The sequence below is a fragment of the Chiloscyllium plagiosum genome, unplaced genomic scaffold, assembly GCF_037043375.1.
Source record: "Chiloscyllium plagiosum isolate Xiang-an unplaced genomic scaffold, Cpla_swu_hap1 HiC_scaffold_27, whole genome shotgun sequence".
In the NCBI taxonomy this organism is placed as follows: Eukaryota; Metazoa; Chordata; class Chondrichthyes; order Orectolobiformes; family Hemiscylliidae; genus Chiloscyllium; species Chiloscyllium plagiosum.
This window is the reverse complement of record NW_028270165.1, coordinates 25,594,977-25,609,125: the sequence shown is the minus strand read 5'-3', so window position 1 is coordinate 25,609,125 and position 14,149 is coordinate 25,594,977. Positions and strand designations below refer to the sequence as shown.

Below are 14,149 nucleotides of genomic sequence, written 5' to 3'. Positions count from 1 at the left end.
AGGTGAGATCCTAGACACTAAACCAAAAGTAGAGAGCACTGGTAAGAATTTACCACTGGATAGAAACGAAGCTCAAGGGGTTGAAAGGAGGTGAAAGGTCTCAGATACTTCCACTGTAGTAAGGTGGGACACGTAATTTCACACTAGCCTTGAAAGCAAGACGATGTGAGAAAACATGAGGTCAAAGAAACTAAGCTAATGGCATTAGTGAGGGTAGTAGAGGCTACCACAAGAAAAGCTGAGTAGCTGCAGGACAGTGCACAGCCTAGGCAGGGGCTTGGTATGGAGTTAGGATATTCAAAAACAAGTCCCATCTGTGGATAAAGTATACTCTGAATGAATGGGAGAGAAGGACAAGAAGTTATAATTTTGAGAGATACAGGATCTAACCAGTCGCTGATAGAAAGGGACGAACGAATATGCACTCTTTATAATATGTTACCCGAGTGTATTGTAATTTGTGGGACAGATGGACAGAAATGTCACGTTCCTCTGGGTAAGATCAGGTTGGAGTGCCAACTCAAGATACATCTGGGATCTCTCTGGATGTTGGGCCAGTACTGAAGATCCAAGGACGATATTCAGAGTGCAATGACGAAGGTTCGTCGATCCTTGAATGAAATTCCAATAGTTGAGTCTGAAATAAAGATAAAAAAAAGTGGTGAGCTGACGATTAATGGTGATGTTCAGGTGATTCCAACGCAAAAACGTTTGATGGAAATAGGGATGTATGCAACCCAGGGTGCCCTTAGCACAAGGTCTTCTTAAAAGGATGAAAATGGATCACCCTTGCGAGGGTTCCTACTAGATGTGGATTTCTTTATTGCAACTATATTAATCAAAATAGCTTTGTGTTATATGGTACTTCAAGAAGACGAGAAGAAACTGATTTTTTTTTCCATGCAGAAGCCATGCTGATCATTTTACACATTGGTCAATCATCACTCCCAAAGGAATCAATTACCAGCGATGATATGGATCGTATTTCACTGTGTCTTAAAGTCGTTACAGAATGTTTCCCAGTGATGAACAACACCTTTAACAAAGAGTGCAGAAAAGAATCTCTCTCAAATGCAATCAGCGAAACTTGAAGAGGAAAAGATTTTTCAAAAGAAACAATCTGAAAAAAACAATGTATTGGTACAAGCAGACGATCCTATTTCCTTTATACAGCTAATGGCCAAGAATGAGATGACCTCTAAGGATTAGTTTATTGGCAAATCTGATCCTTTAGCATGCAATCTCAGCAAGGTTACACAACTGACTGGTTTATCTGATCTAGTGTATGCAGAAGCCTATGTGCATGTTGATCAATATGATATTGTACTTAATGTACTTGTGGTCAATCAAGTCAATGACTCACTTAAGAACTTTACTCTGGAATTTGCCACATTTGGTGATCTAAAACCGATTAAAATCCTTCACTTCTAATCTTTGTACCACATGATTTTGCTAACATTAAGGCCAATGTGAAAATAGTGTTAGAAGAAAATGGCATTATTTTTGCTAATATAGTGTATGACATATCTGTGGCTGCCAGTGATCGAAACTGTGTGGTACTGAGTGACATTCACATTGATATCATGGACTATATATAGCTTACCGTGTGCACTGATGCAGAATTTCGTCGGATGTGGCTGAGTTTTAGTGGAGGAGAACTGCCAAACTACCAGCATGTAAAGACCGGCTTTAAAAATGTCTCTTAACGGTACCTTTATCGCTTAGTAACCTGTGAAGCTGAATCCCCAAGAAGAATAGAAGATGAGAATGCAGAGAAGAAACGAAAGTTGCCTGGTTTTGAGATAAGAAGCTTTGTTTTATAAATGTTAATCCGTGGTTTTATCCAACTTGTACTGTAGAACGTGAAGCTAAAAGATAGGTTCGAGAATGGAGTTGTAAATAGTTGTTAGTTAATTATTCTCTGTTATGCTTGAAAAACAAATTTGTTAACTTTTACTTTAACTAGTTCTTGGCCACTCGAATTTTCAAAAAATACTTCACAGATTAAAACTTTTATGCGTTGCGGGATTTAAATTACAGAGTTGTTTAACCCATATTGGAACAATATACAAATATATAAAACAAGTTGTCAGCTAGCATTACTTAGACTTTTTACTGGACATTTCTTCCTGCATTATTTTCTGTTTTCATGACTTACCTTTGTCTTATAAATTTTGGCATATTTCTTCAAAGTTAACAAATTTAACTTTTTTGGATTAATGCTAAAATAAAGTTAGATGGACCACAGGAGTGATGGTCTGACACATGAATTAACACAAAGGATTCTCTTACAGGAAACACAAAGCATCACACACGGTGATCCAATGCAGCAGGTTTTGTTTCTTGTATTTAGATTGAAACGAAACAAAGATTGCATTCTTGCTTGAAAACTGTACTGCTCTGTGTGTGTGTGTGTTTGTGTGTGTGTGTGTGCGCGCGCGCGTGTGTGTGTTTGTGTGCGAGTGTCCGTGCGTGTGTGTGTGTGCGTGTGTGTGTGCGTGTGTGTTTGTGTGTGTGTGCGCGCGCGCGCGTGTGTATGTGTGTTTCCTTCTTGCAGACAGGTGACCCGATGACTGATCACAATTCCTCTTTGGCAATGGTTATGGTGAACTTGCAACAGGATGGATTTTTCAGTAACGGATTGGAGGTTTATGGGAAAAGGTAAGCAGAGTGGGATTGAGGATCAGCCTTGTTCTCATTGAAGAGTGGAACGCAATTTGTGACCGAATAGCGTACTTCTTTATCGATATGTTATGATGTAATTGTTTTCTGGTGATTGATGTTCCAAGGAGAAAACAAAACTTCCGAACTAGACCCAGCCATATGATAGATCACTTCTTTTGCTGAAGCGGTTTCTTCACATCGTGGTCTTATTTTTAAAGTTTTTGCGTTGGAATCACCTGAACATCACCATTAATCGTCAGCTCACCACTGTTTTTATCTTTATCTCAGACATATTTTCATTATGAAGGCAACATTTTCTCAGAGTAATAAAAAGAAAGCTATGTTGCAGAGCTTTTCCTGTTGTGGTGTTTGTTAAACGTTAACATTCCAGTTCCTTGCGTTTATTGTGTTTGTTTATGTCTTCATAGGTTTACAAAGTATGACTCCACACTGTCGCAGCTGAGGTATATGCACAAGCAAAGCGATTCCGTTGCTGTTGCAACATTTGTATCATGGATGGAACTACACACTCAGCCGAAATATGTATTTGCGTTAAATTGTTAACTAAGTTGATCTTTCAAGCTTTTTTTCTCAGAACGTGAGCAGACAAAATTGATCTGCAACTTGGAGACAGCATCGCAGCTCTTATTCTTAATAAGGAGCCATACATGAACGAGCTCAATACGATACCAAAATCAAATGCGCCAGTTCGAAATCATAATAAAAAATCAAAGACGTTTCCTGTCACAAACGTGGATGCACTCCAGGATATTTTAAATCAATATAGAACATTATTATACCTCACAATAACATAATGAGACTTCATGCGGGACAACTTCTAAAAGGAAAGAAGTTGAAGAAAAGTTTTTTTTTGCGATTCTGGTAATAATATAATACAGAATAAAGCATTGCTTATTAACCAATAGGAAACGGTGATTTTAAAAAAAAAACGATAAAGCACAAAGGCATGATGCCTAAACATTCAGTAATAAGTTCATTCATGAATCGTACATTCATGGAAACATCGAAAGTAATTGCAGGTATAGGTTGGTCAGCTCATGAGGTCCATATTCAGTATATTCATTGTTGCAGCACAGTAGTAAAAGCGTCTGATAATTAAATCAAATACCCCGAAAAGCTCATTTCGCCTCTTAATCTGTTAAAATATGAATGACAGAGAAGTCCCAAATTCCACTATTTAAATAAACTTAAATCAATTTATGTTTGAACTCTAAAAGTCAACCTTAAACAGCAGCTATTCACATGTCTTACTACACCCCTCCCTTTCTTTTAACTTCTCATTACCTGCCTTCATCTCAATCACAATATGCTGTTCCAATAAGACACTTATTAAAATTGTATCAACTTAATTTCAAAACCAAACAGCCGCTGCCATCTTCTGTGAATTCACTGTCTGGCTGCTGAATTCCCTGAGTTGTCTGCTTACTTTTTGCTGTGAGTATGTTTCAGATGAAGAACACTTTGATAGAAAGTGTTTCCTAATTTCTTGGGACATTCTTGTTGGCAGTTGCTCTGTTTGTAATTTTCACGATATACATATTTTTACGTCACTAACATCGGATCATCTCATTGGTTTGATGTTGGCAAAACAATAAATTGAAATTCGAATGGGCTTTAGTTTCCTTGGTCGTAATTTAAACTAAAAGTCGAATTGTTGCAAAAACTTCAACCAAAAGTCAGGTATCCATTTCACAGACAAACGTCACACATTTTCAATTTTCCAGTACACTCGGTGTCTGTCATTTAGCCATATACACGGGTGATTGTAAGTTCCCCTCTCAGAACAGTATTCACTCTCTGTTACAGTTACAGTACAAGCCTTCAACTACTGAACACTATTGCTGATTGTCTGTCTCAGTACCCTTTTTCTACATTCTCGCTCCATCGTTTGAGGCCTGGAGTCATCGGAAATATGCAGAATACGTCTTGAAGACATTTAATACTATGGCGTCATTCAATTTCTGCAGCAGTAGCTCCTCAGGTTCACCAGAGTCCGAATGAAAAGCCGTCTCCTCATTCGAGTACTAAATCATTGCGCCCATGCTCTTGGACTGTCACCCAGGATTCCAATTCGCAGTTACATGGCGAGAAATGTAATTCAGCTTATTTTATTCTCAATCGCAAAGCAATATTTTCTGCTCTGAATCCAAACATTAAATATTTGGTTCAATGAGAGTATGTCACTGACCGAGACTGAAAATTTGGTCCCCTGTGTTCTTTAGCTGCTGCAATTTTTGTGGTAACAACAGGTGCGCTTTTCGGGTGATTATGATGTGGGATGGTGACTTATGGTTGCTTGTCCAGCTTTAGTCAAACAGACATAATGAAAAGCGGACGTTTGCACTTAGCGGCAGTGCCCACCGAGCGACTTCTTGCAAACTACTCATTGCAGATCTATTTCCAACATTGCTGAAATCCTAAAATTTAGGATTTTAAACCTAAATTATGTGATATCTGTTCTGGCCAATTCTCAGCTGGTTTTTGTTTTCTGTAATCTTCTTGCACGGCTCACAAACAAAACTTTACACTTTACTTCAGTACACGGGTCTACGAAAAACTAAATTAAATCAATTGAATTTTATCCAGTTGAATCATTTATATCAGTTCTGCAAAATTCAGAGAGATTTGGAATTTGCAGCTCACTCTTATTATGGATACTTCTTACTTTGTAACTACTGAAGTGTCAGCTCCCATATCTTTTCATTTTTAAGCTTTTTTTCCCAGTAAATGAACCAAACCATTGAACATTGCAGTGACTTTAATTAACTGCGCCGTTTAAACATAAATTTGCTGTGCATGGAATTGAGGGAGAAGTTGAGAGGATGGTGAACGAAATTCCAAATGTTGGTGTCACTAAACAAAAGATTCCTGAAGAAGGGCTTATGCCCGAAACGTCGATTCTCCTGTTCCTTGGATGCTGCCTGACCTGCTGTGCTTTTCCAGCAACACATTTTCAGCCCGACACGAAACAAAAACTGAGATTTAATTGTACTTATTTAACAGCAATAAAAACAATGATTAACTTTCCAAAATTCTAGCACTGGAAAGCAAATGAGAATAATTATGAAAAACATAGAGGTCATGGCTTACATTTATTGGAACAGCATGCTATTAGCATTTTGTTTTATAGAGTATTTAGAAGGGATTTCTTCTGTTTATTAATAGTTCAGTTAATTTGTTCCCTATTAGAGCTAGATAAATAAATTGTTACTTGCTGATGATAAAGTAAGTGTCAGGGATTTATTTTATTTTATCAATAGACGCTTCTGCATAGGTAAGTTGAATAACAATGACCTTTTTCGCCGACAATAGTGAATTCAAATTTAGATGGTTAACTTTCTTCGTGAGAAGAGAAATTTTAAAAGGAACCTGAGAGTAATCTTTTGACACAGAGGGTGTTTCGTATTATTAATTAGTTGTCAGATGAAATGGCAGATGCAGTTACAGGTAGAAGATTTGAAAGACATTTGCACACGTACATGATTAGTGAAGGTTTGGAGACATATGGGCCAGATGTAGACAAATGGGACGAGTTTAGTTTGGGAAACTGGGTCGGTAAGGACGTGTTAAATGGAAGGATCTGCTTCCATACTGTCTGACCCTCTAATTCTAATTGGAACATTATCGTTCAATAACCATTCTTTAAGTTTTTCTAAAACAGACTGGTAGTCAGTGCGAATGCTCTCCCAATTTTCTGTTCTGAATCAAATGGGTTAATAATATTCCAGCGATTAAAATACTTTGACCCTCTGTTTTTTTTTTGTTTGGAAAAAAGAACAACCTTCAATTCCTGGTCTGCCATGAGATCCAACTGGGAAGTTTTGAAAACTTTGAGTAAGTCAGGATTTATTTCTGGTTGCAATAATAAAACGATGTTTGGTTTCATTCAAAATTTCATGGGAACCGAGATGACTTATAATGCCACAAATGTTTCAACAAGTGGAAATATGCAAAATGAAAAAGAAACTGTAATTAGAGAGAACGAGAGAACAAGGACGAGAATATTTCCTGTTCAAACAAAAAGGTTATTTTGTAATGACAAAAGTAAAGAGCTTTGTCTTGACTAGTAACGTCTGATTGCCTTCATCTTTTTCTTGTACTTTTGGATTTTAATTTCCTCTCTCCTTTGTTCTACTAACTGTTATTTCGTGAAATATTGTATTTGGCATGCTTTCTCGCAGGATTGTTTTACATGATGGAGCAGGCTGGGCGTCCATTTGCCTACTATTATCTCTGTGTGTTCGTTTCTTTTTCACTAGGCTTTTATCTGCCACTCACTACAACACTACAGTTTGCATTCCAATTTACCATCCGGGATTTCCAACAGTGCTATGGGGTATTAATACAAGTAGATGAACTAGTCATTCATTATCTCCACAATCATGCTGTTCTTCCAGTCAAGCAAAAAGTCAGACTTTGTCCTATTCGTTTTCTTTATTTATTAGGCAGGTGGCTTTCTACATTTCAAACGATTTGCAACCATTTTTGTTGTCACACTCTCCCTTCGGGATTTGTCAAAGCAGAGATTTCGATTTATGCAACCTGACACCTAAACTTGAACAACGCTTGTTAAATAGGGCCGGACTGGCGACTGAGGTGACAGTGGGAGAACACCTTGGAACCAGTGAGAATAGTTCTATCAATTAAAAGGTAGTTTTGGAGAGGGTTAAAACTGGTCCATAGGTTCAAGTCCAAAATTGAAGCATGACGACTTTTGATGGAATTAAACAGGAGCTTGCAGGGATTGATTGTGACCGTTTCATTTTATGCAAAAGCGATAACCGGCAACTGGGAGACGTTTAAAAGTGAGATCGTTAGATCTCAAGGTCGGTATGTTGCTGCGAGGATGAAGGGCAACATGGGCAGGAATAGGGAATCTTGGATGACAAGAAATACTGAAGCATTCATCAGAGAAACAAAGACGGCATGACTCAAGTACAGACAGCTGGGATCCGAATTCCTGGCGGTATTTAGAAGATACTGGAGATTACTGAAGAAAGGAATCAGGAGAGCGACAGGGGCACGAGATACCCTTTGCTGAGAATCTTAGGTTGAATTCAAAGATGTGTTTTAAGTATATTAAAAGTAAAACGAATAGCTAGAGAGAGGTTAATACTCTCAAGGACCAAAGTAGAACCACAAACGATGGGCAATACCTGAATGAACATTTCTCCTTTCCGTTTACCATGGAGAAAGACATGAAGACATGTAAACTTGAGGAAGTTAGTCGTCATATCTTGGGGTGAGTCTATACCACAGTAGAGGAGGTGTTGAACATATTAGAATGTGGGAAGATGGATACATCTCCTGGTCTTAACCAGATATATCCAAGGACTCTGCAAGAGGCTAGAGAAAAAATGGCAAGGGCTTTGGCTGATATTTTAACATCTTCGTTCGTCAAGGGTGAGGTCCCAGAAGATAAGAGTGTAGTTAATAGTGTGTCCTTATTCAAGAAGGGCTGCAAGGAAAATGCTGGGAACTATGCACCAATAACCTTAACGTATGTGGTATTTACTGAACAAGATTCTGAGAGATACGATGCACATGCATTTGGAAAGGCGGGTTTCGATTAGGAGTGATCAATATGACTTTGTGAGTGGAAGATCATGCCTCACCAATTTATGAGATTTGTATGATGAAATGACGAGGAACGTTGTGGATTGAAGTGTGGTACATTTAGTTTAAATAGATTTCAGTGTGGTATTTGAGAAGGTCCACATGGTAGGCTGGTCTGGAAGGTTATTTCGCAAGCAATCTAAAGGTGGAGCTGAGAAATTGCATGCACAAGTGGCTTAATGGTTGGAAGCAGATGGAGCTCTATGAGTAGTGGGGTGACTCGCAGTTCGACGCTGGACCACGAGAAGAAAGTGAAGACTGCAGGTATTGGATATCAAAGTCAAAAGGTGTGGTGCTGGGAAATTACAGCAAGTCAGGCAGTATCCGAGGGGCAGGAGAGCCAACGTTTTTGGCATAAACCGTTCATCAGGAATGTGCAGGTTCCAAGGCGGCTGAGTTATAAATAGGTGGCACTTGGGCGTGGCGGTAAGGTAACTTGGAATGCCATAGGTAGATGAAGGGGGAGGGCTGCTTGCTGATAGGTCGGAGCAGAGGGTGGAACGAATAGGTGGGGAAATACAGGTCGGACAGTTCAAGAGGGCAGTGACGATTTGGATGGTTGTATCTGGGATAGGGTGGGCTGGAAGGGAGATAAGGAAACTGATGAAATTGACATTGATGTCGTGTGTTTGGAGGTTTCCAAGGCAGAAGATGAGGCGTTCCTCCTCCAGGCGCCAGATGGCATGGCTTTTGTGATGGAGACCCAGCACTTGCATGCCCTTGGCGGTTTGGGATTGCAAGTTGAATTGGTGGGCCACAAGGCCGTGAGGTTTTCAGGTGAGTGTGTCTCGGAGATGGGCCCTGCATAATTCCGCAAGTTGACTCCTGTCTCCTCAATGTAGAAGACACAACATCGGGAGCATCAGACATAGTAGATGAGGTATTTTGATGTGCAGGAAAATCGCTGCCAGACGTGCAATGATCTTTGTGTGTCTTGAATGGAGGTGACGGGCGAGATTTGGGTACAGGTCTTGCACCTCTTGAGGTGGCTAGGGAAGATGACAGGCGTAGAAGTTGGGTTGTTGAGGAGCAATGTACCTAAGGCAGGGGTCGCAAAGAGAATGGAGTCTGTGGAATGCTAACAGGGGTGGAGACGGAAAAGATATGCCTGGCACTGGGGCCTGGTGGAAATGGCGGATGATGATGTGCCATATCCTGAGATTGGTGGGGTGGAAGGTGAGGATCGAGAGGGTTCTAATCCTATTGCGGTTAGAGCGGTCTGGTTCAAGGACGGAGACACAGGAAGTGGAGGAGATGCGTTGGAGGGAGTTGTTTACCACATGGAAGAGAAAATTTCTGTCCTTGAAGTAGGAGTCCATCTGGGATTTTCTGGAGTAGAGTACATCCTCCTCGGATCATATACAGCGCAGGCAGAGAATCTGGGAATCAGAGATCGCCTTTTCAGAATGAGTGGCTGATTTGGAGGAGTTGCAGTCCAGATGATTGTGGAAGTGAGTAGGTTTAAAATAGCTGTGTGAGTTGAGTCTGTCAACAGAAATGGAGATGGAGAGGAACCCATACCTGTGTGTTATCTGTATCAATGACTTGAATGGGAATGTACCAGTCATGATTAGTAAGTTTGCCAACAACATTAACAGAGGGCAGTATTGTGTAGATTGAGGAAGTTTATCAGAAAATGCAGCAGAACGTTGATCAGCTGGGCATGTGGGCCCAGAAAAGTGAAATGATTTAAATATAGAAAAATGTTAGTAATTACATTTTAGAATGTCTCGTGAAGGTAGGAAGTTTATGGTATTTAGGACGTCTTAAGGAGCATACTGGAAGAGAAGGACCGTGGAGGTCAGCAGCATGGTATCTGAACGTGGAATCACAGGCAGACAGTGCAGCGAAGAAAGTTTTGTCACCTTAGCCTTTATGAATCAAGACATTCAGTGTGGAAATTGGGTAGTTATATTGTTGATGCAAAACACTTAGCCGTTCTTGTGTTTTTGTATTTGGTATGGTAACGTGGCTATCGGAAGAATGCTATTACACTGGAAAGAGTGGGGAAGAACTGTACAAACAAATTGCTAGGACTGAACAGTCTTAATCATCTGGAGATTCAGAATAAAACAGGACTTTTATATTTGAAGCATAGGAGACTGAAGGGGGATCTTATAGAAGTGTATATGATCATGAGAGGCATGGATAGAGTGATGCGCTCAGAATGTTTTCTCAGGTTTGGGGAATTTGAGAAGAGAGGGCATCAGTTTAATGTTAGAGAGGAAAGATCCAAAGGGAACCTGAGCAGCAACATATTTGGAAAAAACATGATATGCATAGGGCATGTGCTGCCAAGAGAAGTGTTGGTGCGGGGACATTAACAACATCTAAAAGGCAATTGGATAAATGCATTGATAGGAAAAAGTTGAGGTGGAAATGGGCCAAGTGTAGGGAAATGGGTTCAGAGTGGACAGACATTTAGGTTGGCATGATTCAGTTTTGGCCAGTCTATGTTGGCAGAAGCGATGACTCTGTGACTCTTTATGACCCATCCTACTTACTTCAAAAACAGATTTTGTCTACCAGATATTCCGACGCAACAAGAAAAGAAAAACCGAAAATGCTGGAAATTTTCAGGAACAGCTCCGTGTTCTGCAGAAGTGTCACTGCACCGAAATCGTTTGCAGTAATTTCTCTACACAGCCCTTCTGAGATTTTCGAGTAGGTTGCATTTCTGTCTCAGACCTTCAGCATTAGCCGTTCTTTGGGTTTCTTTTTATGTCATTTAATCTAATACAGCTGGCTTGCTATGTCCGGGGATTGCTTCACAATTCTGAATCATTTTCTTTAATTATAAATAGGTTCTCTGTTCATTGCGCAATTCTAATAATGACGAATATTTGAATTATGAAAATACCAGATCAATTTGCACACATTTTAACATCTCCAATGTTGGAAAACGTGTATGAACAAAAGTGTAGTTAAATGCCTGCAGTGGCTTGTTTCAAAGTAGCAGCAATGCCATTGTCTTAAGGGGCAGGTGTGCAAATCCATGTCTACACTGGAAAAACTAATCAGCAGTGAAATTTGTTTGGCCTATTTTGAAATGAGTACAAATTTCGCAGGAAGTTGGGCCTACCATATTGAACTCTGTAATTACGTTTGCTTTCATTGGATCACATAAGACAATTCGTTAATTTCCAATCACTTGCAATTGTTAAGTTCCCAAGGCAGTTGGTATTCTCACATAGCAACCAGATGAAATTTAATTTTCGATATGAGAGGATTTTTGTTTGAAATCCACATGCTCCTTTTCGTTTAAAATAAATCAAGTAATAATTTCGAAGGAGATTTCTGAACATTCTTCAATTCATTTCTGAATGTACTCTACGTTGTTGCATAAATACACATTTATGCTCGAATCCAAACACATGAGCAGACATCCATTCCGTAGGAACATATTCATTGTTTCTGTCATCGCATGATAATACACACTTCTTGAGAATCTAATGTCTCCAAAAAAGTCCAAGGACTGTTAACTGTAAGAGAATAAACCGCTTGTTGCTGTGCAGAGTAGACTGATTGACTTCTTGCAGCCCCTGACCTCTGGATCACTCCGTCTCTCACTGCCTTTTGCTCGGAGTCCCTTGTGTGCTTTACTTGCCAATAAAATGTGTCTCACGATAAATGCATTCAAAAAAATGGTGAGAGCATAAGGAAGTAAAACTACTGATGGTGGGTACATGCACATTCTCCCCGTGTCTGCGTGGGTTTCCTCCGGGTGCTCCGGCTTCCTCCCGCAGTCCAAAACTGTGCAGGTTAGGGTGGATTGGCCGTGCTAAAATTGCCTGTAGTGTTAGATGAAGGGTTAAATGTAGGGGGGTGGATTGCTCTTCGGAGGGTCGGTGTGGACTTGTTGGGCCGAAGGGCCTGTTTCTACACTGTAGGTAATCTAATCTAATCTAATCTAATTTAACTCTACACGACTACGCTGGACCTTTTTAATCAGCGGTTTTATACAGCAGCCGCGTTGCACAGTGTTAGCTATAGATTCATCTACAAATGAATATAATGCAGGAACAAACGTTAAACATGTCAGGACGGAAGATGTTAATATAACTGTAGCTGCAGTTATCCTGCTGCAATACGTTTCTTTAAACTCGTCGCATCAGATTGCTTCAAATTGCTCGGACGTTTATGTGACTGAGAACCTTATCAACATATGTGGAGCGGCATAAGAAATGTGTTGGCCATCTGGCAGACGGGTGAGTCAGACACAGATGAATATGGAAAGTACTAATGAAATATCAAGTATAATATTACCTTGAAAATTATGGCAAGTAGATCTTCTGCCGCCATGCCCACTGTGTAGAGCAAGGGATATTGGGAGAGGCCACAATCTGCTCTGGTAGAATCACACTCATCATAATATTCCTTGTAAGGAATAACAAGAGAAGATGAAAGTTACAATGACCCAAACGGAAACATCTTATCTATAAAGTCTTACAAATTTTGCCGTCTAAACATGGGTTTTGAGATAGGGTTTTTATTGGGAAGAAGCAGAACGGAAAGTGTTTACTGGAACAAAAGTAGGGGATGAATGCTCCATTTGTCTACCAGTTTAGGTTTGCTGGAATTTTGCCAGGTGAAAATCATGGGATAACAATTAGTGTTAGAATTATGAAGGTTAAAGGGGCAGTAAAAAAATTCGTCTTCCCCCTTCCTATCTCAGTTTGCTTGCAGCTGCATAAGGGAGTTGATCTTCAACTGATCAGATACTATTAAATCTTCGAGAGTCAATATATTGGCGTTCACGGGGCCCAGAACTGAACTGGGCTAAACATGTGCATACTGTCTCTGCATCAGCAGGGCATGAGCAAGGAATTCAATGGTAAATGACGCATCTTTGATCTCTCCAAAGTCTCCCATCTAGAAAGTATGATTCGGAAAAGAGACTGTATATTTTGCACTTACCTTCCATCCTTAAGCTCAGCTGTAATTAAATTGGGCAAACTCGAACACCATTCAATGAAGCTGCCTGCTCGTTTGGCATTGAATACAGTAGGGTTCACATTCACTCCCTCCACACGCAACACGTGGACTCACCAGTTTCTACAATCGACAAGTCGCACTGTTATAACTTACCAATTCTACTTCGGTAGCATTCTGAAGTCACAGGATCTCTGCCACCCAATTAGACAAGGGCAACAGTGAGGTGGAAGAAGCACTGCCCGAAATCTTTCCCCTCCTGCCCGAAGGAAAACATTGTTCTGACTGAGTACTGAATTTCTATTCCTTTATACGTTGCTCTTTCAGTATCTAGGAGCTCACGTTCCTACAGGTGATCAAAAGAGTAAATTACAAGATAAATCGAACTTCATCATCGTTAACAGTATCAACGAGGTGTATGCAGACCGCTTGGGTATAACTCAAATTTTCACAAATTCCACAACTTTTTCTGTATGTCCAATAATATGGCACAGTTATATCCAAGTCTATTGTCAGTCAGCTGAAGGAGTGGTCGGATGTGTTCTGGAGCAAAGGTAGCTCTGGAAAGCATGATGTTTTCCTTAGATATATATGACGTTTGTTATGTTTCAAAGAATGTGTAGTTAAGGTGGATGCAGATACAATGAAGTAGCATATCTTAATAATAAAAGTAAAAGATTTTTAAAGAAATCCTTATCAATAAGGATTTAATAATACATTCTTATTTAATAATACATTCTGAAGTCCCAGGATCTCTGTCACCCAACTAGACAAGGGCAACAGTGACGTGGGAGAAGCACTGCCTGAAATCCTTCCCCTCTCCCCTCAAGGAAAACATTATTCTGAGAACTGAATTTTTAAATTCCTTATACGTTGCTGTTTCAAAACCCTGGAGTTCACATTACGTTAAAAGTTA

The 14,149-nt window shown here is 39.8% G+C and overlaps 1 pseudogene; it reads left to right on the top strand.

The window, feature by feature from the left end:
• Positions 1–435: 435 nt before the first annotated feature.
• Positions 436–1,706, top strand: LOC122543642 (coatomer subunit beta pseudogene; annotated as a pseudogene).
• Positions 1,707–14,149: the final 12,443 nt, after the last annotated feature.